At 49.0% G+C, this 24,090-nt stretch overlaps 2 long non-coding RNA genes across 3 annotated transcripts; both read right to left on the minus strand.

Annotated features, from left to right (window-relative positions):
• Positions 1–586: 586 nt before the first annotated feature.
• Positions 587–7,810, minus strand: LOC135970714 (uncharacterized). 2 transcript variants are annotated; one of them, XR_012414030.1, is made up of 2 exons: positions 7,441–7,810; positions 587–1,028 (listed from the first exon to the last, which is right to left on the minus strand). It is a non-coding gene; the product is annotated as an uncharacterized lncRNA (long non-coding RNA). The 2 variants fall into 2 exon arrangements; XR_010586576.2 differs by lacking the exon at positions 587–1,028 and adding an exon at positions 5,956–6,969.
• Positions 7,811–14,804: 6,994 nt separating this feature from the next.
• On the minus strand, positions 14,805–17,461 carry LOC135970722 (uncharacterized). Its single transcript, XR_010586593.2, has 2 exons — positions 16,921–17,461; positions 14,805–15,201 (listed from the first exon to the last, which is right to left on the minus strand). It is a non-coding gene; the product is annotated as an uncharacterized lncRNA (long non-coding RNA).
• Positions 17,462–24,090: the final 6,629 nt, after the last annotated feature.

Here is a 24,090-nt window from a genome sequence, read left to right on the forward strand (position 1 = left end):
TGGTTTCCTGGCTGGTGTTCACTGGGGAACCCAACAGCAAATGGTTCTGCAGGATCAGGCTGATCTTCGAGACAGAGGGTAAAACAAGAACTGAGTTGGCCTCTTCTACCAAAATTAAAAGTTCAGGGAGCCCCTCTTTTCCTGCTGCCCCTCCCTTCCCTCTGGCCAACCAAGAACAACCAGAGAGCACCAACTTTCGCCTCGAACTCCTGCTTTCTCTCTTGCCCTCCACATCCTGCTTATTTCATTGTGCTTGGTGGCTCAGGGTCCTGGCGGCTGGGCAAGGGATTACGGCAGAGTTTGGGATACTTGTACAGCACTCGCATGTTTGGTAACTAGGTACAGCTGCTGATGGTGTAGCAGCAGCAACAACACGGAAGCAGAAGAGGGTATGCCCAGGCATGCACGTGCGCTCTGCTGCACACTGACCGTGTCCATGCCTTTGCCATCGGGCAGCTTCCTGCTGTTAGGTTTAGTGTCCCCTCTGCAAACTGGAGATGGGAACATCTAGTGACCCTCACAGTGTTATTGTGCAAACAAGGGGGAGAAAAGGCAAGTGGAAGCATGTAGGACAACACTCTACATGGAGACTCAGCAGATTTTATTATTTTTCTCCTAACACACAAGTACTCTATGTTTTAAAATTCCATACTCCTATGGGAATGAAATGTGTTTCTTTGTGAATGGGTATCTGTTACTATCACATGCAGTACAAATTATCATGGAGGTAGGTAGCAGACATCCAGTTTGGGAAGAGGTGTTATAGTTGGGGAGAAATCAGGTTTATCTGGCATTTATTTATTACTCATTCATTTATTCATTTATTTGAGACAGGATCTTCCTGCTGTTGCCCAGGCTGCAGAGCAGTGGCGCCGTCTTAGCTCATTGCAGCCTTGACCTCCTGGCTCGAGTGATCCTCCCACGTCAGTCTCCAGAGTAGCTGAGATTATACGTGCATGCAACCACGCCAGGCTATCTGGCTTTCAAAGCAAGTCTATGGAGACTTGCTCTGATGCTATCCCCGGTTTCTAAAAGTAAAATTAAAATGAAGAAAGGAAAAAAAAAGAGAAAAGAAAATGAAAATCTCGAGCATGTGACTTCCATTTCTAAATCCAGTCATTTTCTTGTCTCATGAGCTGTAAAATGTGCCGTCTGTGGTTGCATGACCCTCCCCAAGCCTGTGATATGCTTTTCAGGGAGGAGAGCTGCTCTGAATGAAACCAAACGGCGTGGATGGAACTCCAGGGTGTCCTGTTATGACAGTCTTGTGAACATCTAGGAAAACCTGTTGGTGGCTGAAAAATTCAGATTCTAAATACTGTTTACTCCTGAATAATTTGTAATTCCTTTCCCAGCTCAAATAACTATAAACCTCTCCAAAGTGCTTTATAAACACTCATTAGAGTCTTACAAAAGTCTTTTGAGTGCCATATGATTATCTCCATTTGGCAAGTGAGTAAACTGAGTCACAAAAGTTGAAAGATCTGCTCAAAGTTATGCCAGAAGCAAAGGCAGGGCTGGGCTGGAGCTCAGACTTCCCGGCTCCTTGGCTGGTGAACGACTCCACATTATGTGCTGGAACTAGGCACGTCTGGGCTCCTGATCTTCCTGGGGCCCCATGGTGCCTCTTCCTTCCACTAGCGACCCTTCAGTCAGTTCACTGGGACTGGCCGAAGCCCCCTAGCTCCTGAGACCTCACTGCCCAAAAGCAAAGACTCCAACTCTGAATAGTCAACTGAGCCACATGCCTGACAACCACCTCTATCTTTTCCTCCTGAACAGAATTTAATTAAACCCCACAGCTGCATGTGGGGCTCTTCTCCAAAGCCTGCTTAGAAGGGCTCACAGAAGGATAAGCAGATAGGGCAGTCAAATTTGGGGTTTTCTGCTTTTCTGTTTGTTAATCAGCTGAAAATAGCCAGGATTAAGTGAGTGAACTAAATATTTCCTGGTTTTTGGCTGCCTTGCATTTGAACCCACTTCTTATATTGGGACTCTGCCATCCACCAGGGAAACAGGAAAGGCTGGCTACTAGCTCTCCTAGACCCCTGGCAGTGGGGTGTGGACACAGGACCAAAGCTTGGCCAGCTGGACCCCTGCCTGGGACTCTGAGTGAGCAGTGAGTGAGGAGAATCAGCCCAGGGACATTGGAGACTTGAGCTGAAGGTGGGCTGTGGAGGTCCCAGCATCCCGTATCTGCTAGCAGTGGTGCCATGGGGCTGGCAGAATGGCCAGGGTCTCAGGGAAGCACCTCATCATCAGGTTGGGCAGTGCAAGACCTCGGCTACAGTGCAAGCTGCCAACCCCTGGTGTGCTTTGCTTCCTGCTCATTTCCAGAAACTTCTGGATTGATTTGTAAGTTACTGGCTAGTCTTCCAACTAATTTTTTTCTTGGTGACATTCACAAGAGTCAGGAGTTTTGTTTATTTGTGTCTTTATGGGTATGAGTTGGAAAATGAGAGAGGTTTTCCTTTTCCTTCCTCTCTCATCATATTATTGAGAGATGAGCGCTCAGAGCTAGGATGTGACCACTGATAAAGCAGAGATGGTGAAAATGCCGTAAGAGAGAAAGGCAGTAAAGTTTAGGATGTGAGGTTAGAGGAAGGTCTAGCTCATCGTTCTCCTGCAGCCCTGAACCCACATCAACAATATTGGTTGGCACGCCACCATCACATCACATTGAGACCACCTGTGCCAGTGTCACCGTGAACAGCAGCACTGCCTGGCACTGTAACCATGATGGTCATGACCAAGTCAGCGTCTCTGTGTACTCAGCTCCTGTCTTCCTCTGAGCTCCTCTCAACAGATTCTCTTTGTCCAGGGCTCTTAGCCAGCGTGGATGTGAAGCTGAGGTGGAGCTGCTTACAGCTGTGAGCAGGGAGCAAAGACCATGCCCGCGTCCGAGCCCTGGATATTGCTATATCCACACTGCCTGGGCACGCGATGGTGCTGTCCAGGTCATCTGGAAATCTTAGAAAACGGTGTTTTTACCTGTGCCCATGGCCTTGGGCAGAAGGCCTCTTATAGACTCTTAGAAGAAGAAAACATAATAAAAGCTAATATTTGTTGAGTGCTTATTATGTAAAATCTCCTTTAATCTTTCCACCGTTCTTATGAGGAAGGTGTTATTATTATCCCTAATTTACCCGCTCTCGGTGGTGAAGGCAGCCCACCTTTGCTGTCACCTTGCTGCAGCGCCTGTGCAGGAGCCTACAGGCTCCTGGGTGATTTCCAAAGCTGACTGTACATCAAAATTCCACAAAAAGACGAGACAACTGCAGATTTCCAGGGTCCGTGCCCAAAGATTTTAATTGAGTAGACCTTGAGAGGTGAGGGTGAGGGCTTTGAGATGGAATTATTGCAAGCATCCCAAGGGGTTCTGAAGGACTCTGCCCGTGGACAAGCCCCTGGGAACACTGGCTGACATGAGGGCATATGTGGCCATTCCCGTTCTGTGCGTTTGGCTGAGAAGTCATGTAGGTCACAGTATTCTTTCCTGCTAAGCCTCGACTTGGCCTCAGAATCCTCAGTGCAGGCAGTGACTAGCAATCATTTGCAGGTAGCTTCAAGACAAAACCAATTTGTCATCCTCAGCCTAGAGCCTCCAGGAAGGGCACTGAAGAAGCTGAGTTTTATCGCAGGCCACCACTTCAACAAAGAAAATGACAGAATATCTCTGCACCTCTGGCTTCTTTCTACTGTGTTATCAGGGGGAGAAGATCATCAAACTTTTCACCTTCCTGGAAAGGGCGGATTCTTATCTCTAAATTACTCTATTAGTGAAGGGAATGCTGGCTCTTATAACATTTTATAACATGTTATAACTGTCATTGAAACTGTTCTCTGTGTGTGTGGTTTTTTTTTTTTTTTTTTTTTTTTAAGCAATCAAATGATCAGGGTCGACCTCATGAATTGGATTAGCTTGCACATGTTGGACCTATTAGTTAGGATGTCTCTCAACGTCAAATCAGTCACATTTAATCAGCAGCAGGGAATGGGGAAGGGGTCCTGTTCCATCCAGCCCCTCAGGTTCCAGGCAGATGAAGTCTGTTGTCATCCTTAATGTGTGTTTTCTAGATCCCCCAGGTGTTGGCCTCCAGGAGACAGATGGTAGTGAGAGACAGTGGAGAATTGCCCAGGAAGCTTTTTTTTTTTTTTGACGGAGTTTCACTCTTGTCACCCAGGCTGGAGTGGCGAGATCTCGGCTCACTGCAATCTCCGCCTCCCAGAGTCAAGCAGTTTTCCTGCCACAGCCTCCCAAGTAGCTGGGATTACAGGCATGCGCCACCATGCCAGGATAATTTTGTAATTTTAGTAGAGACGGGGTATCACCATGTTGACCAGGCTGGTCTTGAACTCCTGACCTCAGGTCATCCACCCGCCTCGGCTTCCCAAAGTGCTGGGATTACAGGTGTGAGCCACCGTGATTGGCCCAGGAAGTTTTACAGATCATTGGAAGAGGGAGAATTGGCCAGAACCCAGTCACATGGCTACGCTCAACTGCAAAGAGTCTGGGAAATAGAGCCCCGCTTGTCCAGGAGGAAAGGGAAGAGGGTTTGATGAACAGCTAGCCAGAGTTCCCTTGGAGCCAGGAGGGTCTGTGGCCATGCCCTAGAAGGAGTGACTGAGTCCCGCAGAATCCACAGTGGGTAGTGCTTGTGTCAGTGACATGTAATCTTGTCACTCTTGAGTTGTTCCCATATTACACAATTAAAATACATTCAATGGGACGGTTTTCAAATTTTGAATAGTAAACACACAGTCACACACACACACACAGACAGCCACGCACACACACAGAATCCACGAACAATAAATACTTTAAAATTCTTTGGTGGGTGGATCAGGAGGTCAGGAGATCGAGACCATCCTGGTTAACACAGTGAAACCCTGTCTCCACTAAAAATACAAAAAAATTAGCCGGGCGTGGTGGCGGTTGCCTGTGGTCCCAGCTACTGGGGAGGCTGAGGCAGAAAAATGGTGCGAACCCGGGAGGCGGAGCTTGCAGTGAGCTGAGATCGCACCACTGCATTCCAGCCTGGGTGACAGAGTGAAACTTCATCTCAACAACAACAAAAAAAAAAAAAAAAAAAAGAAAATAAAAGAAAAAAATTATTCTTCCTCATTTGAACACCCTATAGTAATATTTTTGGAGTTCTGGAATTCTCTCCATTATTTAATAATGTCTTATAACTTTTGTGGAGCTTTTTACAGTTAGATCTTAGTATGCCTGTCCAGCTCACCTCATGGTTTTGTTTTTTTAGCTGTTTGTCTCCCAAACTGTTTTCCTCAACTCTAAGGGAAGCCTGTCAGAATCTGTCCTGGTCTTCTCCATATTCTGAAATGAAGACTGGAGGGATAAATGGAAGTTTCTGGCTTCTTTGGAAAAATGTTAACCTGGTTCTTTAATCTTGGAAGCAGGAGTCTCTGGTAAGGAAAGTGTGTGCTCTGAGGCCACCTCCGGTGTGTGTGTGTGTGTTTGGGGTTGGAGGGTGTGGGGTGTCACCTGGCCAGAGCATTGCACCTCTTATTGTCTCCATTTACACAATGAGGATAATAACACCAACTTCACAGATGGTAATGAGGTGTAGGGGAGGCAGTGCCTGATGTACGGTAGGTGTCAAAACTGGTAAGTGTTGTTATTCCTATTGTTAATGCCACAGTCAAGGAGCTCAGACATGGCTCGGGATGTGTGGGTAGAATTTATACATAGGGATAAGAATCTGCACATATAAACGCAGAACAAAGGTGTGGTCAGGGGTGCTCTCCCACTGGCCCGCCCCCTGAAGGGCTTCTAGTGGGGATGTCTCCCAGAGCCCTCCCTTATAACTAACTCTGTATGCCCTCCAGCCCTTGCTGCACAGTGACTCAGTTTCTCCTGTGATAAAAGGGGATTCAACTACAGTTCTAAACTTGCCTGTGAAACACATTGAGAGCCTTGAAATAAAGGTGGTATTTAGTGTGAGTTCAAAGCGTTATGTAATTATTTTATTGCCCCTTTTATTCCTGAGTTTTTTTCCTGTTTGCTCTGCTTACAAACCCAAGCTACAGCCATAAAACCACTTTTATGCCAGCGCCTTTCACACACATTGTGTACCAACCGCACATCGCCATCTAGGTGCAAAGTGCTCAGGAGGATGAGCGCGGAGAAGCAGAACAGGAGCGCCAGCAATTTCCGCCTAATTGAGGCCATTACTGTGCACTGTCACTGAAACTGGGTCATGGTTGATGCTTTTTTTTCCCAGCTATCCAAATGACCAGCTTCTGTCTCGTGAATTGGATTAGCTAGCTCATGGGGGAACCTGTTAGCGAGGATGGCCCCCAACATCAAATCAATTCTGCTTCTCAAGCCATCATTCTCTCTTGTAGATTCAGAGCTTATGTCCTGCCATCATTCTTTCCAGAGTCCCATTACCTGAAACCGTAGGATTTTGTTTTTGTTTTTGAGATGCAGTCTTTCTCTGTAGTCCAGGCTGGAGTGCAGTGGCGCGATCTAGGCTCACTGCAACCTCTTCCCCACAGGTTCAAGCGATTCTCCTGCCTCATACTCCCGAGTAGCTGGGACTACAAGTGCAAGCCACCACGTTCAGCTAATTTTTGTGTTTTTAGTAGAGACAGGGTTTCACCATGTTGACCAGGCTGGCCTCAAGTGTAAGCCACCTCACCCGGCCTTGAAACCATAGGATTAAAGAAACCTCGAGTTGGAAAGGACCCTAGAGGTCTGCTGGTGTCACCGTTCACCCAGGTAGGAGTCCCTTTTACAGCATCCCACGTGGACAGTGGCACAGCCCTTGCAGCAAGCACAGGGTCCACCCTCACTATGTGGAGAGGACTCCCATTCTATCATTGGGTGGATGTGGTTGCAAAATCTTCTTCCTTACGCCAACAGAAACGTGACTAGGCTCAGGTGAGTCCCAGGGAGCAGGAAAGGCTTCGAAAGCTCTGTCAGCCTTGGGCCTCTTTAAACCCCTGTGCGGGAATGGAAGAAATTCAGGACCTGAGGGGAATTTCTGTTCTGGTTCTTTCTAAACTTGGTTTTATAAACCCTGGCAAGTGGCAGCCCATTTAAACGAGACACTGCTTGGGGTTAATTTAATGGGACTGAGCCTTCAAGGGCAGCATCTTTGTTGCTGTTCTGATCTGTACTTTTTAATTCTAGTTAAAATAAGGAACTGCAAGCCAACATATTATGGAAGAGCCAGGGAAGCCTCTCCGGCATCTGCCTAACCCAGCAGGAGCTTAAAGGGAATGATCCAGTCCTCAAATTTATGGACTAAATCATTTATCCAGTTGCACTCAACACATTCCTACTGTGTGAACAGTCCTGCGGGTTAAGAGATTTCAGATCCTTATGCCTGAGAAACTTACAAACTCCTTAGGGAGGTGGGAAACTTCAGCTGGACAAGATGACTGTACACCTCGCCCCCACGGAAATCTCACCTTCAGACACTGGAGAAGTGCAGTGGCCATTTGGAGCATCTGTTCTTCCTCCCTCCGTTGGTCTTTGGGTCACACACACCCCAGAGAACAACTTCCTTCTGCCAGTCAGCCATCTTACCCCATGCACCTAGAGAGTGAGGAGAATGTGAGTGGGTGCGGGGCTGCAAGGCAAGCAACCTGACTCCGAAGACAGGTCCAGCCAGGGAGAGCTGGTTCTGCGGCCAGACAGAGGCAACCAGATGCTGGGGTTGGTGGTTAGAAGCTTCGCAGGGAGCCCATGAAAAAAGCTCTGTGAAATTGTACGGAATAAATGAACACGTGAATGAGTAAATGAACCTGGAATCTACTCTATATCTGCCCACGGTCCCAAAGTATTACCCAACTCCATCCTCATTCTCTTGTGCTGTATGCTTTAATCCAGATGGCTCAGGCTCTAGAAACAGTTCTAGACACCTCTTGCATCTGAGTGCATCCTCAGACTCCTTTCCTAAGAGACTTCCTAACTTTATAGAGCAGAGGATTCTAGAAGCAAGGTCTTGTGGGATTCTCCCTCTTTTAATCTCTCAACAAAGATAGGCAGAGGAATTTATTATTATCCATTTAAGTTGATTGGTGTCCAAGACAATCCAGCAGTGAGTGCACTAATGTTTAGGTAGAGTCTTTTAATGTGAGCTCAAAGCACTTGGGAAAACTTTTATATTCATAGTGTTCAAGTGAAGCAAGTAGATGTCAAGAATTATTATCCCATTTAATAGGTGGAAAATCTGAGGCCCTCATTCATAAAGTGAGTCAAGAATACAGCTTGGGAGAGATGCCAAGTCTTTCTCTGCCTGCACAAGTAGGCGAGATACCACGCGAATGTCTCTGTAACATGGGTTTTGGCATATTTGCCTTCTCTGAAGTCGGCTCTCCCTGGTCAGGGTCCCTGCAGGAGCCAGACAGTGGGGAGTGGGTGCAAAGACATCTATACCTTTGCCATGTCAGTCCCTGGGAGTGAAGATGGTGGGCTGCTCTCTGGGGGGCCTCTGCAGCTGTGCTCCTGCACTGTCTAGAGTTTCTTGGCAATTCATATTTCTTGTACACTCTTCATTCTTGCCCTCTTCCTCTTGGGACACAGGGACGTACCTCACCTTCCCCAGTGAGTCCCACACCAGCTTATTCTTTTCTGCTGCATCTCCTGGGAATTCGCAGTGTCTTCAGCCTCAGGGTGTCCATTCCTGAGCTGACCACTCACCTTCCTCGTTGCCTTCTTTGGTCATCCACATGGCTATGCCTATGGCTACGCTCAGAGTCACACATAACTGTCTCACTACAAAAATATTGGGCCCAGAGGTCTCCCTCTCTGACTACTAACTCTTCTGCCACTTGCCAAGTACTCTTTCTGACTTCATCCATCCTGTACTCCACTGCAGGCCCATGGCCCACCATTTCAATACTGCTTCCTCGAGCCTATGAAGCCCCTCCTACATCTCCTAGAGTCTTCACTGAACATTATGTCAATTCTCAGCCTCAGCTCTAAATGCTCATGGTTTCCAAAAACATATCTACAACCCACCATAGGTCTTGAGCACCAAAGTCTGATGTCCAGTTGCCCAGTGGACAGACATCTCCACTGGGAGATCTCATAAGCACTAAAAACCTCAATGTACTGAAACCTGAATTTATATTTCTCTCCCCAAATGTGCTCCATTTCCATGTTCCCTTTCTCAACATCCATCCAGTGGAGAGGTTGCTTAAGCCCAAGTCCAGAGCCACACTTGGCACGCTCATCTTTCTGATCCCCCCACTGCCATCGGCCACCCCGGTGCTTGTCAGTTTGCCCACACTCTCCCTCTCCACAGCCCCTTTCCTAGTTCAGACCTTCTGTCTCCCTTGTTGGGATCATATCAGCCTCTTCCCCACTTGCCTCTGGCTCTGGGCTTATGCCTTCAACTGATTCTCCAAACTGTAGCAAGAGGGATGCCTCAAATCACAGATTGGATCCATCTCTCCTTAAAGCCCTGCAGCAGCTTCCTGTGGCCCTCAGGATAGAATTCAAACACTTCCAGGATCTGGACATCTCCTGCCCCTCCGCAGCCCTGCCTCGCCCTGCATTCCAGCCCCGACAAACCACGGTCAGTCCCTTCCATGGTTTTGGGTCTCCTGTCTGGGAACTTCGCACCTGCTGTTCTCTCTGCTTGAACTCTCACTTTCACCCACACAACCTGACTCACTCCTCACTCTCCTGCATGTCTCAGCTTGGAAGTCACCTCTTCCAGAAAGCCTTCCCCGACCCTCTGGTCCAGGTTAGATCCCCCACCTGGATTCCCTCAGCACCGTGTGATTCCCCTACCACAACCCTAGTCATGCCCTTTAGCGAACAGCAAACGGTTATTACGCGCCTGCTCTGTTAGGCTGTTTCTTGGGACTTTATAAGAATGATCACATTTAATCCTATGAAGTAGGTATTGCTATTATCCTATTTTTTAGATGGACAAACTGGGGCAAGAGCAGTCGCACACACATAGAGTCAGTAAGTGGTAAAGTTGGGATAGAAACCAAGACAATCTGACTCATGATATTACACCGTGTGTTAGAATTCGCCTTGAAAAAAAGACACAAGCTTGTGCCCTGTGCCAAGAAAGTTTCTGATGATGGTGGTGGTGGTGGTAGGATTTAATCAGTTGGCAGAAGTCTGTACTTCTAACAATCTCTGATTCTAAGGGGCAGGACCCATGTCCATTTCTCTTTATTGCAATTGTATTATGTTTCTTACCTTCACTCTGCAACAAGCTTGGTGAAGACAGAGAATATGTATCTGAGGTCCTTCATCTCCCCTCAGTTCCTAGACCAGCACTGGCCCATAGTCAACCCTCCATAAGGGTAGAGGGAAAAAGTAAGTGGCTTTTATCCTGTGCTTTCTGAACTCCTGGGATGCTAGAAAGAACCAGATAACCTTGTCCACTGAACCCACAAATTCACGCTCTTCATCCCTCCCTCACTCCACTTCCTTCCCAGTAGTTGTTGGAGTTTTTGAATTTTCCCTCTGTGAGCCCTTGCCCTCTCCTGCCATGTTCTCAGCAAAGGCCCTGGCCTCCAGGTCCGTGAGAACAGGATTCCCTGTAGCAAGAGCTCTTCCCTAGCCTCCTCCACTTCCAAAGGGGCTGGAATCTTCACCCCTTGATCCCTTCCCTTTGTAGAGCACAGAGGAGGTGGAGGCCTCCCCCTGTCCTGGGCTCCCCTGCCCCACGTTCCTGGAGGGCGCCCTTGGGCCACTGTTGTAACCACATGGTGACTTGCTTGTTCTCATCCTTCATGACCCACCCTCCTCCCACGCCCCACTTTGTTAATTTCACTCTCCTCTCAAAACTTTTCACAGTGCCATTGATGGGGTATAAATGCAGTTGGGCATCGAGGCTCCCACAGACAGACCCAAACCTGTCTTCCAATGTTAACTTCTTCTCTCTCCTCCTCTTCAAATAGGTCTCTTCCTTACAAATTTCTGCCATTCCTTTCTCTCTCTGCCTTGCCTCTTCCTTTTCTCCCGGCCACAGCCTTACCCAACCTCCCTGCCCAGCTCGGACTCAGCTTTCCTAGGAGGCTACCAGACAGTTCGGTGGGCTCTCATTTCTTTGAGTGTATTCAGCAGTTGGCTGATGCTGCATCTCCAGCACTTGCCCTAGATTGTTTTATCTCCCTAATGGCCTGTAAACCCCTTGAGGGCAGAATCTGGCCTTTGTACTCTAAAAAGGTCTTCACACTAGAGAATGCTCCACACATGTGTGATGCTTAAGGGAGTCCCATCCTTCATCAGAGATTCCCACCGATGCCAGCTCGTAGCTCGTCAGGACGTGTCCCAGATGGTGTCTGGGAGTAGCCTATGCAAAGCAGGAGTTTTGCCCCAAAGTCTTCCTGTTTATTGCACTGGGCTGGCTGCAAGACATTGAGGATGCTGTCCCAGGGGCCAACAGGGTGACTGTCACAGGCACCATGATGGCTGTGTCTGGGTGCTCGCCAGTGTGACTCCAAGAAGAGGCCGGGAGCCAGAGCTGCATGCCTCTGTCAGCACCAGCCTCCTAAAAACACTCGACTTTCTCCAAGCATGGATTGTCTGAGCTCCACTCCTGCTCCCCAAAGAGGCCAGGGAACAAGTCAGACAGGGGACAAGTCAGACAGGCTCAGCTGTGGGAGGCTGGAGCAAAAAGACCAATAAAACTGACTTTATTTGTAATGTTCCCATGTTTGTGATTTTGCTATTTCTACTCTGTTTCCTCGGAGCAATGAAACAAGGAAAAGGAACAAAAAATAACAAACGCCAGCTCTGAGTACACATGAACTTTAAGGCCTCCCTCCGGCTCCCTCTCTTCCTCCTTCCTCACCAGGTTTGCCTGGCTGACCCTTCCAGCCAGTGAATTCCTTTCCCAGATTGAGTGTTTTCCATTTTAATTTTTATGGCATTTCCCTGGATTAATGGTTAACACATTCATTTTCTCCCCTCCACCCTCCATTATCGAAGAGTGCTTTGAATAACCATTAACTCTCTGGTTAACCGAAAGAAACACGTTAATCATCTACAAGTCCTGGGGCCGGAAAATTATTCTTCCTAACCTTCTCCCAATGGCAAGAGAACCCCTGTCCCTGAGCAGCTCACCTTCAGCCACACCTGGGTCTAGAAGCTTGCAAAATCCCTCTGGTAATCTTGTTACAAGGACTTATTAGTAAACTGAGGTCATAAACTGCTGAATGGCTAAGTGCTGTGCTTTTCAACCCAGCCACCACTGGTTGCTCTAGGACCCTATAAAGAGACCAGGCTGGGCTGCTTCTCCCTTCTTCTTCTTCTTCTTCTTTTTTTTTTTTAATTGTTTTGCCAGTAAAGTCTCATCTATTGTACATTCCTTGTTACTGGGAAACTCAAGTGGCTGTACAGGCTGTTCTTGGAGCCACAGTTAAAAGTGCTTTGACCCAAACACACATGTGGCGTCATCCTGAGTTCTGTTTGCACGGGGCCGGGACACCAGCCTAGGAAACCTCTCCCTGCTGTAGCAACTAAGTGTGGCCAGGATTGAGGGACCACGGGGGTGGCTTTGAATGCAGCAATCCAAGTCTCCTTTTCAGGGAGGGTGACCTCTTTCTGAAGTTCAGTGGATGGCCCTCTTCCAGGGATAGGGAGACAGGAGGAGGAGGAAGAAGAAAAGGAGGAGGAAAGTTCTCAACAGCCCCCCACCCCCAACCCATCCAGGAAAGAAGGACTGCAGTCCCCAAGACCAGCTGGAGGAGTGGCGTGTGCACGGTGTGCCCGCAGGGTAGAGCGCGCCATCTTGGAGAGATGCCCCTTTCATTCACAAAGCGGATCTGTTGCCGAGCCCAGAGCCCCGGGGAGAGCAGGGCTGCGCCCAAGTGCTTGCAGGGTTTGGCTTGCACGCCCTCTCCCTTAAAGAAGACCAAGGCGGAAGGGAGAGGCTGTGCTTCAGAGGGGAGCCTCAGGCACTGCTAGACTTATTAGGAAAGATATTGCTGGGGTCTTGGCAAGCCGTGGGTGCAGCGCTCCCCATCAGCATTCCGGTGCGGCTGGTTACCGTCACCCTGCCTCCTCCCCGCCGGCCTGCTAGCCTCTCTGTTCCAGATCCAAACATTTCCACATTAGGCAGCCTGCATCTATCTGCATTTCCCCGGCAGTGGAGGGAAAGGCGCCTCTGTGACCCGGGATGACGGATGAAGGAGACTTGCCCTCCTCCCACACAGGTGCACTTGCTCTTTTCTGGGTTAGCCTTATGGTCTGGTGTACAGGCACTGGGCAACATTTAGCAAGCATTCCTCAGTGTTCTGTTTGGTAGTTAATGCTATTGACACAGACGCCTTTGAGAGCACGTGGGAGAAGTTGCTGCCTCCGTTTCCCCCTGCGTTACAGCGCCTGGCACAGTCTGCTGCCCCCTCAGAAGTGGTGGGCGACTTTATCTCCTCTTTCATCCCTAGCCCTCTTCCTTGAAGCTGTCCTGACCTCTCTTTTGGACCCCGCAACGTGAGCAGAGGTTATTACTCATTATATACACACACTGCATCTAGACCCGTGCATGTCTTCTTGGTGTCAGTGACACACCACATTTCAAAGACTTCATGAAAAAGAACGTGAGGTATCTCACAGTGACACGATAAAGCTTTGGACAACGTGGGTTAAGATAAAAATAGGTCATTACAATTAATCGTATCTCCATCTTTTGACCCTTCAGTGGCTCCTGAAATCCGTCACACACGTGGCTTGCAAGTATTTTTGTCGGACAACTGTTGTAGATTGTCCCATGGTGAAACAGTTCCCTCTGGGCCTACAGGACTGCTGTAGAAGGGTCCTGAGGTCCTGTGCCTCCCTACTTTGCAGGTGGTTGCAAACTTCTGTGCCTACTGCTTCCTCTCACTGGATGTTTCCTTCCTGCCCTCCTTCCTGAGGAACTCCTAGTCCCTGTTCAGGATGCAGAGCTGGAGTCTCCTCTCCAGGAAGCGTTCACATTGTTGCCAACATGACCCCCTGCACAAATGCAGCATTAGGCATTGTTGGTCTGCCTGGCTGTCCCTGGGCTATGCTGTCCCTGAGGGCAGTTTTTGTGTCTAATCCCCAGAGAACGCACGCTTATCCAGACGTTAGTAAGCGACCCTAAGGGGTGGAGCAGTCAGACTCCGGTTTTATTTATTTTTCCCCTGCAAGGAGCAATCAATTATTAACAGAAGTCATGATACTTTCGTTGCTGTTATCAGCACATGAAAATATCAACCAAGGCTGGGTTTCAGAACTGCCTGGTACTATTCAAAGGAAATTGTTTAGTAATTCTTATTTTATTAAGAGCACTAGTATATTCAGATCAAGTAAAATTTCACATATAACAGATTCATTCTTCTATATGAAATGTTTGTGGGAAATCTATCATGCATCAGGTGATCTCAGAAGGTGGAAAGGTGTACATGTCAACCTCAAAGGCTGCAGTGTCCAACATGGCACACAGCTTGTGTGGCTCTTAGCACCTGAAGCACGTCCACAGTGAGATGTGCTGAAAATGTAATATATACCCAGATTTGGAAGACTTCGTAAAATATCTCACTAGCAATTTTTTTATATTGATTGCATGAGGAAGTGATACTATTTCGGGTTGGTTAAGTTAAATATATTATTAAAATTCATCTCACCTGTTTCTTTTTAAAAGTGGCTTCTAGAGAATTTTAATTGACATGTAGCTCACACTATATTTCTATAAGACAGTGCTGTTCTAAGGCGATTATGCTTTGTTTGTTTTGAGACACTCACAGGTGTATGTGAGCATTTCAACCGGGTTTATAACAGCTTAGGAAACTGGGAACTTTGACTCAGAACTTTCCCGCCAAGCGACAAAACATCCGTCCAGTGATAAAATTTTAATTCTAGTTCCTCCAGCTAGATCTTGCCTGGAGGACCTATGTTGACTTCCTCTCTCCAGAAATGGCCCCACTGGCATTCTGGGGGAACTCCTGCATTCTGCAGGGACTTGCCAGGTAGTAATTACAGGTGTGTAGAGACCCTCCTGCTTCATACACTCACTCATCATTATTTACTTTTGCCAGGCACCAGTGGCGTGATGTGAGCTCCGCTGAAAGAAGAGAAGACTCAGCAAGCACATCACCTTGAAGCTGACCTGTCAGCCAGATTTCACAGCACCTGCCTGTTCCAGCCTGAGGGGCTGCGATGCATTCCTTGGGAAAGAGCGCTGCAGATTCCGTCTCCAGGCCACAGTCCAAATCCTTGCTCTTCTCTCGAAGGTTCTGGAAGACAGAATGGAGGCATCTACAGAGCAAGGGACATGTTTTCTACCTGAATTGGCTTTTCTGACACCTTCAAACCATCTCTAAGAAATTGATTTTTTAACATACACATAGACAGGTAAACATTTAAATCTGTGCCATAATGTACTTGCACTTCGAATCCCCCGGAAGTCCTAAGTCACATGCTTCTCTGCATAGGGGTTCTGTCTGAAGCAGAGACCCCTGGATTGGAGCAGTGGGAAGAATCCTGATGAATCAAGTGTTCCTGCCTGTTTACATTAACTGGGCCCCCCGCCTGCCCACCCCACATGCTGAATACTGCTGGGGAGAAGAGAAGAAACGTTTATTAAAGGCAAGGAAAAATTAGGGCCTTTTCATTGAGGTCAGAAGATTTTTGAGGTTGGATCGGCTGGCCAGGTGCATGGCCAATTTTCTTGGCTCCTTAGAAGCAGCAAAGTATTTGAAAAATAATGGAGCCCTTAGTCCTACCAGTAAAAACCCATTTATCTTGGGAATTTTTTAAAAAGTGCTGGCGATGGAAAATTTCCGATGAGATGCACTTCTTCCTGCCTGAATGTCTCGAATGCCTGCTGGATTCGTCTCCCCGTTAAGACACTCACACTTGCAAATCTGTGCTTTTCAAGGTGGGGAGATGAAAATAAAAAGTCTGTGAGATGTATTTCTGGGAGGCCCGAAAACAGGAAGCAAATTGGAACCACAGCATGTGGGGCACGGATGCTGGATTCTGGGGGATGTTTGCTTATTTGGAAAGGCTGCAAACATTCCATCCTACCCACTGCTAGGAGCTCTGCACTTTGCTAACGTCCCATGGAAACCAAGGTTCTCTTTGGGACTCGACAGGACTGGCTTATTTTTCTCAGCTTAAATTGTTTTTATATGGTTATCCTCAGTCCTTTTTTCAGTTTTGGGATATTTTCATACTTTTTATTTTTAAAAAACCCCAGAACATCTTGATTTTGAAAAGGTACATTCACCCAAATAAGGTGCCCAGAGCATAGACAAGGCTGCCTCAATATTTCATGTGTCAACAGCCAATGCCCCCGGTACGTGCAGAAAAGCCTGAGAACAAGGAAGGAAGAAAAAGGTCCGGTCCTTACTCTGTGGGTGTTTAAGCATCTCTCAGCCGCCTCCTCTGACTTCTCAACTATGTTCACCTCTGTGGCCTCGAATGGAGAGAACTGGGGTTATAGAAGAGGATATTAGGTATGCCGGCTATAGAATGAGGAAGGCATTTCAGGATGCGCTTGGGGAGGACATGGAATGAATGGCAAAGGGGATGTTTGTCCGTGAGGGTGGTCCCCGATCTCTGGGTGAGGGACGTCTGTGCAGCTCCCTTCACGGCCTCTCATGGCCCACACAATAGGCAGTGTTTTCCACACACAGCCCCTGGACAAAGTCACAGAGTGGTGTTGGTATCATTTGATAGGAGGGGTCCTAAGGGACATTCTAGGAAGTTCTTCATCCGCTTAGGAAGGTGCAGGCTCTGCAGCCATTAAACACAGTCTACCAGTCAGAGAAGCCCAAAAGCTGCTGCTCCCGCTGTTCTGCGTGGTGTGGGAAACTGGCATGGGCACAACTTGGGGAGCTCTCTTTGATCTCATTTGTCTGCATTGCCCATACCCTTCGAGTCACCGAGTGTCATCGTTCTCCCCTGGGTTGTCTCTGTCTTCCTTCCTTTTCTGTCCCCATGACTCTTACCTGTGTCCAAAACTACGGCGTTTCAGGTGAAAGAGCCAGTCTGCAGGAGCTGCTTCGAGGAAAGCCTTGCAAGACTGCCGTCTTCAACTTGGTGCTCAAGCTCCCCTCTGGCTTCACAACTTGCATGGTTGCCTGGGTCAGAAACAGGTTCTCCAGGAACCTTGGTGTTGCATTCAGTCCATAGGCCTTGGAAGACACTCAGTGGCTGACTATTAGATCATCTGCCTGTCATTTTGGGGATGTGAAGGCTGAGACTCAGAGAGGTCAGGCAACATGTCTGAGGTCATTGAGCCAATTAGTGGCAGACCCAGAGTTGTCACCCAGATTTCCCGACTCCCCATTCATTCCCCAGAACCTACCCATGCGGAAAGTTCTGCCAGGCTGTTCTCCATCACCAGTGGAGAGACATTGGCTTGAGCACTCGGTTTGGTTTTGAAGTTAACTTATTCAGACACACTTGAGCATGCAGTGAGTCGCTGACTGGGTTCGTTCCCAGACCTGTGGACTCAGTGCATCACCTCACCAAGCCTCCTGCACACTCAGCTTCTGCCCTGGACAACTGCGCGTTTTGAGAAGCTGGAGGAAATTGTTTGGCATGGTGTTCTAGGCCAGCAGTCATGCGATCCTGAGCTAGGCCTGGCTCCTATAGGCTGGTGAGAGCCAAGTGTTCACTGTTCAGGAATGTTTTGAGTTGGTTAACTATTGGTAGCTTGAAAGTGGCCATGGCAGGGGTATTTATATCATAGAAACTGGTACATGTTGCAAACTGCGGTTTCATGTCTCACCCTCCAGAGATGTGATTTCCTAACTCACTACTGATTCTGAGGTAGGACCCCAGCTTAGGAAGGCACTTGCAGGCAAGACTGTTGTGTGGTCATTAGAAAGTGGAGAATGGCCCCATCAGATGCAAAGGAGACTATCACATTTGGAAAAAAATTCTGCCTATTGCGCAAGAGGTAAGAGTCACTGAGACATCCCAGGTGAGTTCCAGAGAAGGGCAGAGCTGTCCAGCTTTATCAGTGGCAGTGAAGGATGGAAGGGGCCCTGATGGTCATCTTGGGACAGCTTCTTAGGGTCACCCAGGAGCCCATGAGCCAGGTATGCCACTCTGGGGTGGGACAGAAACCCCTGTAAAGAGCAGGCAGGCACTCAGTCACCCAGGACCCTCCCCAACACTCCCATTCCCTGCAATCTATCAGCACATCCTATCAATCCCGTCACCAGTAGACATCTGATCGCGCCTTCTCTCCCCTGCGACCGCCGCGACCCAAGTCCAGGTTCCTGCTACATCCTTCCTAAAAGGCCTTCCCCTGCACACTTGCCTACCTCAAATCAACTGTCCCCACATAGCTGCAAAAGTGGTCATCTGAGAAGGAGGAGGAAGAGGGGGAGAAGAAGGAAGAGATGAAGAAGGAGAAAATGAAGAAAAAGAAGAGGAGGAAGAAGAAGAAGAAGGAGGAAGAAGGGGGAAAAGAGGAGGAGATTATGTTATGTCACCCCTTCACCCTTCCCCTGCACACACACACAGACACACACACACACAGACACACACACACACACACACCACAAAAACCCTTCAAGAGCTTCCCATTGTACTTAGAATAAAATCCATGCTTGAGTAAACTCTGCATGATCTGGCCCCTGCAAACCTCTCCAGCCTCCTCTTGCGGGAGCCTCTGTGCTCACAACACTCCTGCCACCCTGGTCTTCTTTCAGGTCCTCGGATGCTGGCTAAGATCTTCGTTGCCACAGGACCTTTGCACCTGGTCTTCTGGCTCAGCTTGAGTGTAACCTCACAGGGCCATTTCCTGCTCACCTGGTGAAAAGTCAGGCCTCGTCTGTTCTCTGTTTTAGCTCCTAAATTTCCTTATGACATTTATTTCAGTCCGCAGTTCTTTTATTTACTTGTCTGCTTACCTTTTGTTATAATCTTTTTTTATACTTCCCCCAACTTCAACAGATGCTCCATGGAGAAATGGGTTAACCAGTGCCTTGCCAGTGCCTGGTATATAGTGGTGCCCAGATAAAGACTTGATGAGTGGGCTGGGCGCGGTGGCTCAAGCCTGTAATCTCAGCACTTTGGGAGGCAAAGGCGGGTGGATCACCTGAGGTCAGGAGTTCAAGACCCACCCCGGGCAGCATGGCGAAACCCCATCTCTACTAAAAGTACAAAAGTTAGCTGAGTGTGGTGGTTGCGTGCCTGTAATCCCAGCTACTTTGGGAGGCTGAGGCAGGAGAATCACTTGAACCTGGGAGACACGGATTGCAGTGAGCTGAGATCGCACCACTGCACTCCAGCCTGGGAGACAGAGTGAGACTCTGTCTCAGGAAAAAAAAAAAAAAAAAAGTTGATGAGTGGTTCATTCTACTGCCACCACCTATGGGAAGACAACTCAGGAATGTTGAAATGAAAGAAGTGCTTGGCTTACTCTGAGCCCCAGCTGGGCACAGGCATCTGTGTTGCATCCAGGTTCAGGTTGCTCTTGGACTCCGAGGACTCAAAGCTCCTGGAGGGCTAGCAGGGAGCTTTGCACACATACAACCAGTTATCACCAAGCAATTGGGGATTTCTGGGTACAAGGGGTTATATGGGTTCAAAGTGTTCCTGTTAAGCTCACCCAGATGGTAAACCGTATTTCAAAACTGCTTGAAAATTCTTACTTGGTGAGCATGCAGTTCTGCGTCCCTTTTGGGCAGAAGATTGGGAAGGCAGCCACCAAGGCCGCCTGCCGAGTGAACAGGGGGAGGGGGCACGCCAGGTGACGTGTGTGCAGAGACCCGCTCATGCCTGACCCACAGTTAGTGCACGCTCACAGTGGCTCCAGTCTTGTCCTAGCGACCCGACTGGCCTGGTTTGTTATTGGAACTAGAGCTGATGATTCACTTTAAACAGATCCTTAACCTCACAATTTGTTTTTCTTGAAATGGTCCTGAGAGGTGCTTTCCAAGAAACGAGGAAAAAACTGACTGCACAGTGGTGACTTGTCTGCAGAAAGCAGTGTGAGTGGATGGTTCATTCCCGTGGCAAAGCCTTTCCCTGTCACCCAGTGTCGGGGACAGTGGAAAAACGGGCCATAGCTTGGGAAACAGGGGTGCTCTGTAGTTGCCCTAGCAGAGGGTCTTCAGGGAGAGCTTATGGGAACCCACGGTGTAGGGGCGGGGGAGGGGGACAGGGTGTGTTCGTTTCCTAGGGCTGCCGTAACAAATTACCACAAATTTGTTAATTTGTGGGGGGGCCTTAAAACAACAGAAATGTATTGTCTCACATTTCTGGAGGCTGGAAGTCTGAAATCAATGTGTTGCAGGACCACACTTCCTCCTTGCTGCTTTCTGGCTCCTGGTGCTTGCCGGCAGTCCTTGGCAGTTCTCGGCTGGCAGTTGCATCTCTCCAGTCTCTGCCTTTGCTGTCACGTGGCCATCTTCCCTCCGTCTCTGTCTCCGTATCCAAATCTTTTTCTCTTTGTGAGGACACCAGTCGTTGGATTTAGAGATCTAAATTAAGCCCTAATCCAGTAGGATCTCATCTTAACTTGATTACATCTGCAATTACATCCTATTTTCAAATAGGGTCATATTCACAGGCACCGGAGTTAGGACATCAACATATCTTTTGGGGCTGGAGACTCGATTCAGCCCATCACAGGAGAGGTCCCCTTGCTACTAGGCGGGTAGTCGTATCACACACACATCTTGTAAACATGCTGAGCAGATGAGAACCCCAAATCTCTGATTTGGATAAGATGTGATTCCAAAATGGAGGGTGCGCAATTTACTAAAACGTTTTGAGACTTAGAGCAAGAGACTGCTGCAATTTAGGAAGACTTCCTCATTCAAAGATTCTCAAATACATATTCCAGGGGTCACGGGGGCAGACTGAATAATGAGCTCTCAAGACATCCACGCCGTAATCCCGGGAGCCTGTGACTATGTTACCTTGCATGACAAATGGGACTTTACGGATGTGTTTAAATGTCGGATCTTGAGATGAGATGATCCTGGATTCTCTGAACGGGTCTTCTGAGAATTACAAGGGTCCTTACAGGAGGGAGGCAGGAGGGTCAGACTTAGAGAAGGAGACGTGATGGCTGAAGCACAGACCAGAGCGCGAGGGGTTGGAGGATGGAGGGAGGATCTAGGAGAGGAATGCAGGCAGCTTCTAGAAACTGGAACAGGCAACGAAATAGATTCTCCCTTCAGAGCCTCCGGAAGGAGCTGACCCTGCTGGATGCTTCAATCCTAGCCGGGTGAGACTGATTTTTCCCTTATGGCAAGTCAGTTGATGTGTTTTAAGCCCCTAAATTTGATAACTGGTTACAGCAGCAATAGGAAGCATTGTAGTCACACAGCCCAGTTTGACGTCTTGTATTATTTTAACAAACTATCCATCAATCCACCTGTGTATCATTTTAGTCCGCTAACACCGAGAATAGAGAATAGTACGAATAGTACGTTACATGTGGAAGACCTTAACAATGAGTTGTTGGATGAATACTCTGAGAGCTTACTATACACTCGGTAGTATGCTGAGCCCTTCGGATACATCCCTGTTCTCCTGTCTATCAGTGTGGAGGAGAATTGGACATTGAATTTTTACAAATAAAAAGTAATTTTACAAATAAAACACACATTGATTTATGTGACAAGTGCTGTCAAGAAAACCACAAGGAGAGGTGACACAGTAGAGTCGGGGAAACCTAACTGCAACGCGGGGTCAGGCAGAGCCTTCCAGGGCACTCCCAGCTGAAACCAGAACTGGACACACCCTCGCTTGGTGCCAGCTTTAAAGACAAGATACTTTGCCCAAGGAGGTGACCCGAGTTGAGCACTCGGAGTGTCCATCATCTTTTCTGAATGGTGTGAGGTTGTCTTTTGTTCCTGGAGCTCATGTGGTGCAGGCCAATCCCCGCTCTGAACTTGAGGCGGTGACGCATTTTCATCTCGGTTCTGCCGTGGGTTTAGTAAAGTGACCTTTGATACATCGCCTGCCCTTCCTGCATGCTGTTTGTGCTCTAGCCGACAAGCAATGATCTCACCAGCCGTCAGCGCTCTGCAGGAATGAAGAGTGACCAGGACGGGGAGGGCGGAAAGGAGCAGTAGCCTTATTGCCACGGCCTTCCCCGGATGTGCCTCTGTGCCTTGGGTCACCCCTGGGGTGACTGGCACCTTCCGAGACAGAGCTGGGGCTGAGGGCTAGATTGTCATTCACTGGGCACCTCTGCACCAGGGAAGGGGACAGGAGCTGAGGAGGGGGCACTGAGCAAGGCGGAATCCCTGTCCCCAAGCAGCTGCTGACAGGTGGAGAGACAAACGCAAATACTCAGAAGGCAAACACACAGTGTCCAAAGCAGAAACAGCACGAGGGTCGTGCGCTCTGCCCCAGGAATTCAAGTGCACAGAAGGAGCTGGGCCTGGAGGGATACTTCGGGGTTTGGCAAATGAAGGTGAGGTCGTGCACTCTGCAGTGGACAACGAGAGAGACGCCTCCCCACACATCAGGGTTACACGTGGCTTGGGGTACGGCTTGCCGCCTCCTCCTGTTCCTCCCCACATGAGCAAGGGCGAAGTCTATTATTTCTCAAGCAATTCCTACGTCTCTGACACTGGTAGATGCTGGACACGTGATGCCTCCTCTAGCCTCACAACAACACTGTCACATCATCACCCCCATTTTTCAGACGAGACTCAAAGAGATGTCATCACTTGTCCAGTGTCAGATGGCTGTGAAGATCCCAGCACAGTCTCCTTGCATTCAAGGCCCTGGCTCGACAGTGAAGGTGGAAGCTGGGGTTCCTCCCCAGCCCCTACCTGTCGTGTGCATACCTGGCCTTCTCTGGGGGTGCATTTCCTGACTGAGGAGCTTGTCTGCGTGTGTGGCTCAGAAGGAAGCCTAGCTGGTGAGTTCAGAATAGGCCCCGTGTGTGATTTGGTGACCTGAGGTCACAGGATACAGACTGCGTCCCAGGAGCGCCTGCCATTTTAGGGGTGGCTCAGGAAAGCCTCTAAGGTCGCCGGAGGAAGTTGTCCCCTCTCCACTGCTGCAAAGGAGAGTTGGTCATGGGGCCAGGCAGACACTCTCCGGACATGCTCATGGAAGAGCTCTTTGGGAGAAAAGCCACTCGAGCATGCCAACAAGAGGACTTGGGGGCCAGAAAGTTCTGCCACTTGCCACTTGCCAACCAGAAACCTGCACCTCCTAATCACCCCCTCTCAGCCCTGCCTCATCAAGTGGGGTCTTGCAGGAACTGCCGGCAGCTCGGCCACCATGGGGGAAAACACCCCAGTCAAACACAGGCTTTCCTGTGTCTTGGCATAGAGGGAAGAGCCAACCCCGCCCCTGCCCCTGCCCGCTATGGTCTCAGGATTCACTCCTTGCTGAAGCATTTACAGGGGAGCCAAATGCCCTCTCACCCAAGGCCCTTCCAAGGCCCTCCCATGTCCTTTGGGTGAATCAGTTTCAGGAGCACCCATTTGAGGGAAAACTTGGTCCCCAGGAGAAATGGCCACAGAGAGGTGAAGGGGTGGAGGTACACTTTGGAGCAGGGCCAAGGCACACGGGGGTGGGCTCCAGCCTTGAGCCTGTCCTTCTCCATGATCCTGAACACACCTCTTCTGGAACTGGGCTGGAAGTTGCCCCTCAGGAGACAGCGGGGGAAGGAAGTTTCGTCCGGATACTCTAGAATGCAGGGTGCCCTTCCCATTCAATCAGGGAGGCTGGTCCAGGCCAAGAGCATCCTTGGCCTTTGTTTAAGCTCCCGTGGGTTCTTGGTTGGCCTGGAGAGGCTGAGAGAGGCCCATGGGACCTCTTTCCTCGTGACCCTTCATTGCCTTTGGATCCAACTCACTTCAGTGCAAGCCTGTGGCCTGCAGGAGAGGCCCTGAGGTAGAGGCACTCAGCCCTGGTACCGTGAGGGACCCTTGAAAGTTTGTGCTCTTGTTTATGGTCTCAAAGACAAGAGGCCAAATTCCTCAGCTGACATTTTTGCTGTCAGGACATGCCAATGTTGTTCAGTTTTTGTTTTGCTTTGCTTATGATTGTCTGGTACCTTGAGATGACGCTGAGTGTGCCAGGCTGTAGGGTGGAGATGTGGGTGGGAGCAGGCAACAGACTGGCCCTGATATTCCAGGTCTGACCACATTCTCTGACGTCAGCTGTCTCTCTGTTCATCTCCT

Source organism: Macaca fascicularis, chromosome 1 (genome assembly GCF_037993035.2).
Source record: "Macaca fascicularis isolate 582-1 chromosome 1, T2T-MFA8v1.1".
NCBI classification, from domain to species: Eukaryota; Metazoa; Chordata; class Mammalia; order Primates; family Cercopithecidae; genus Macaca; species Macaca fascicularis.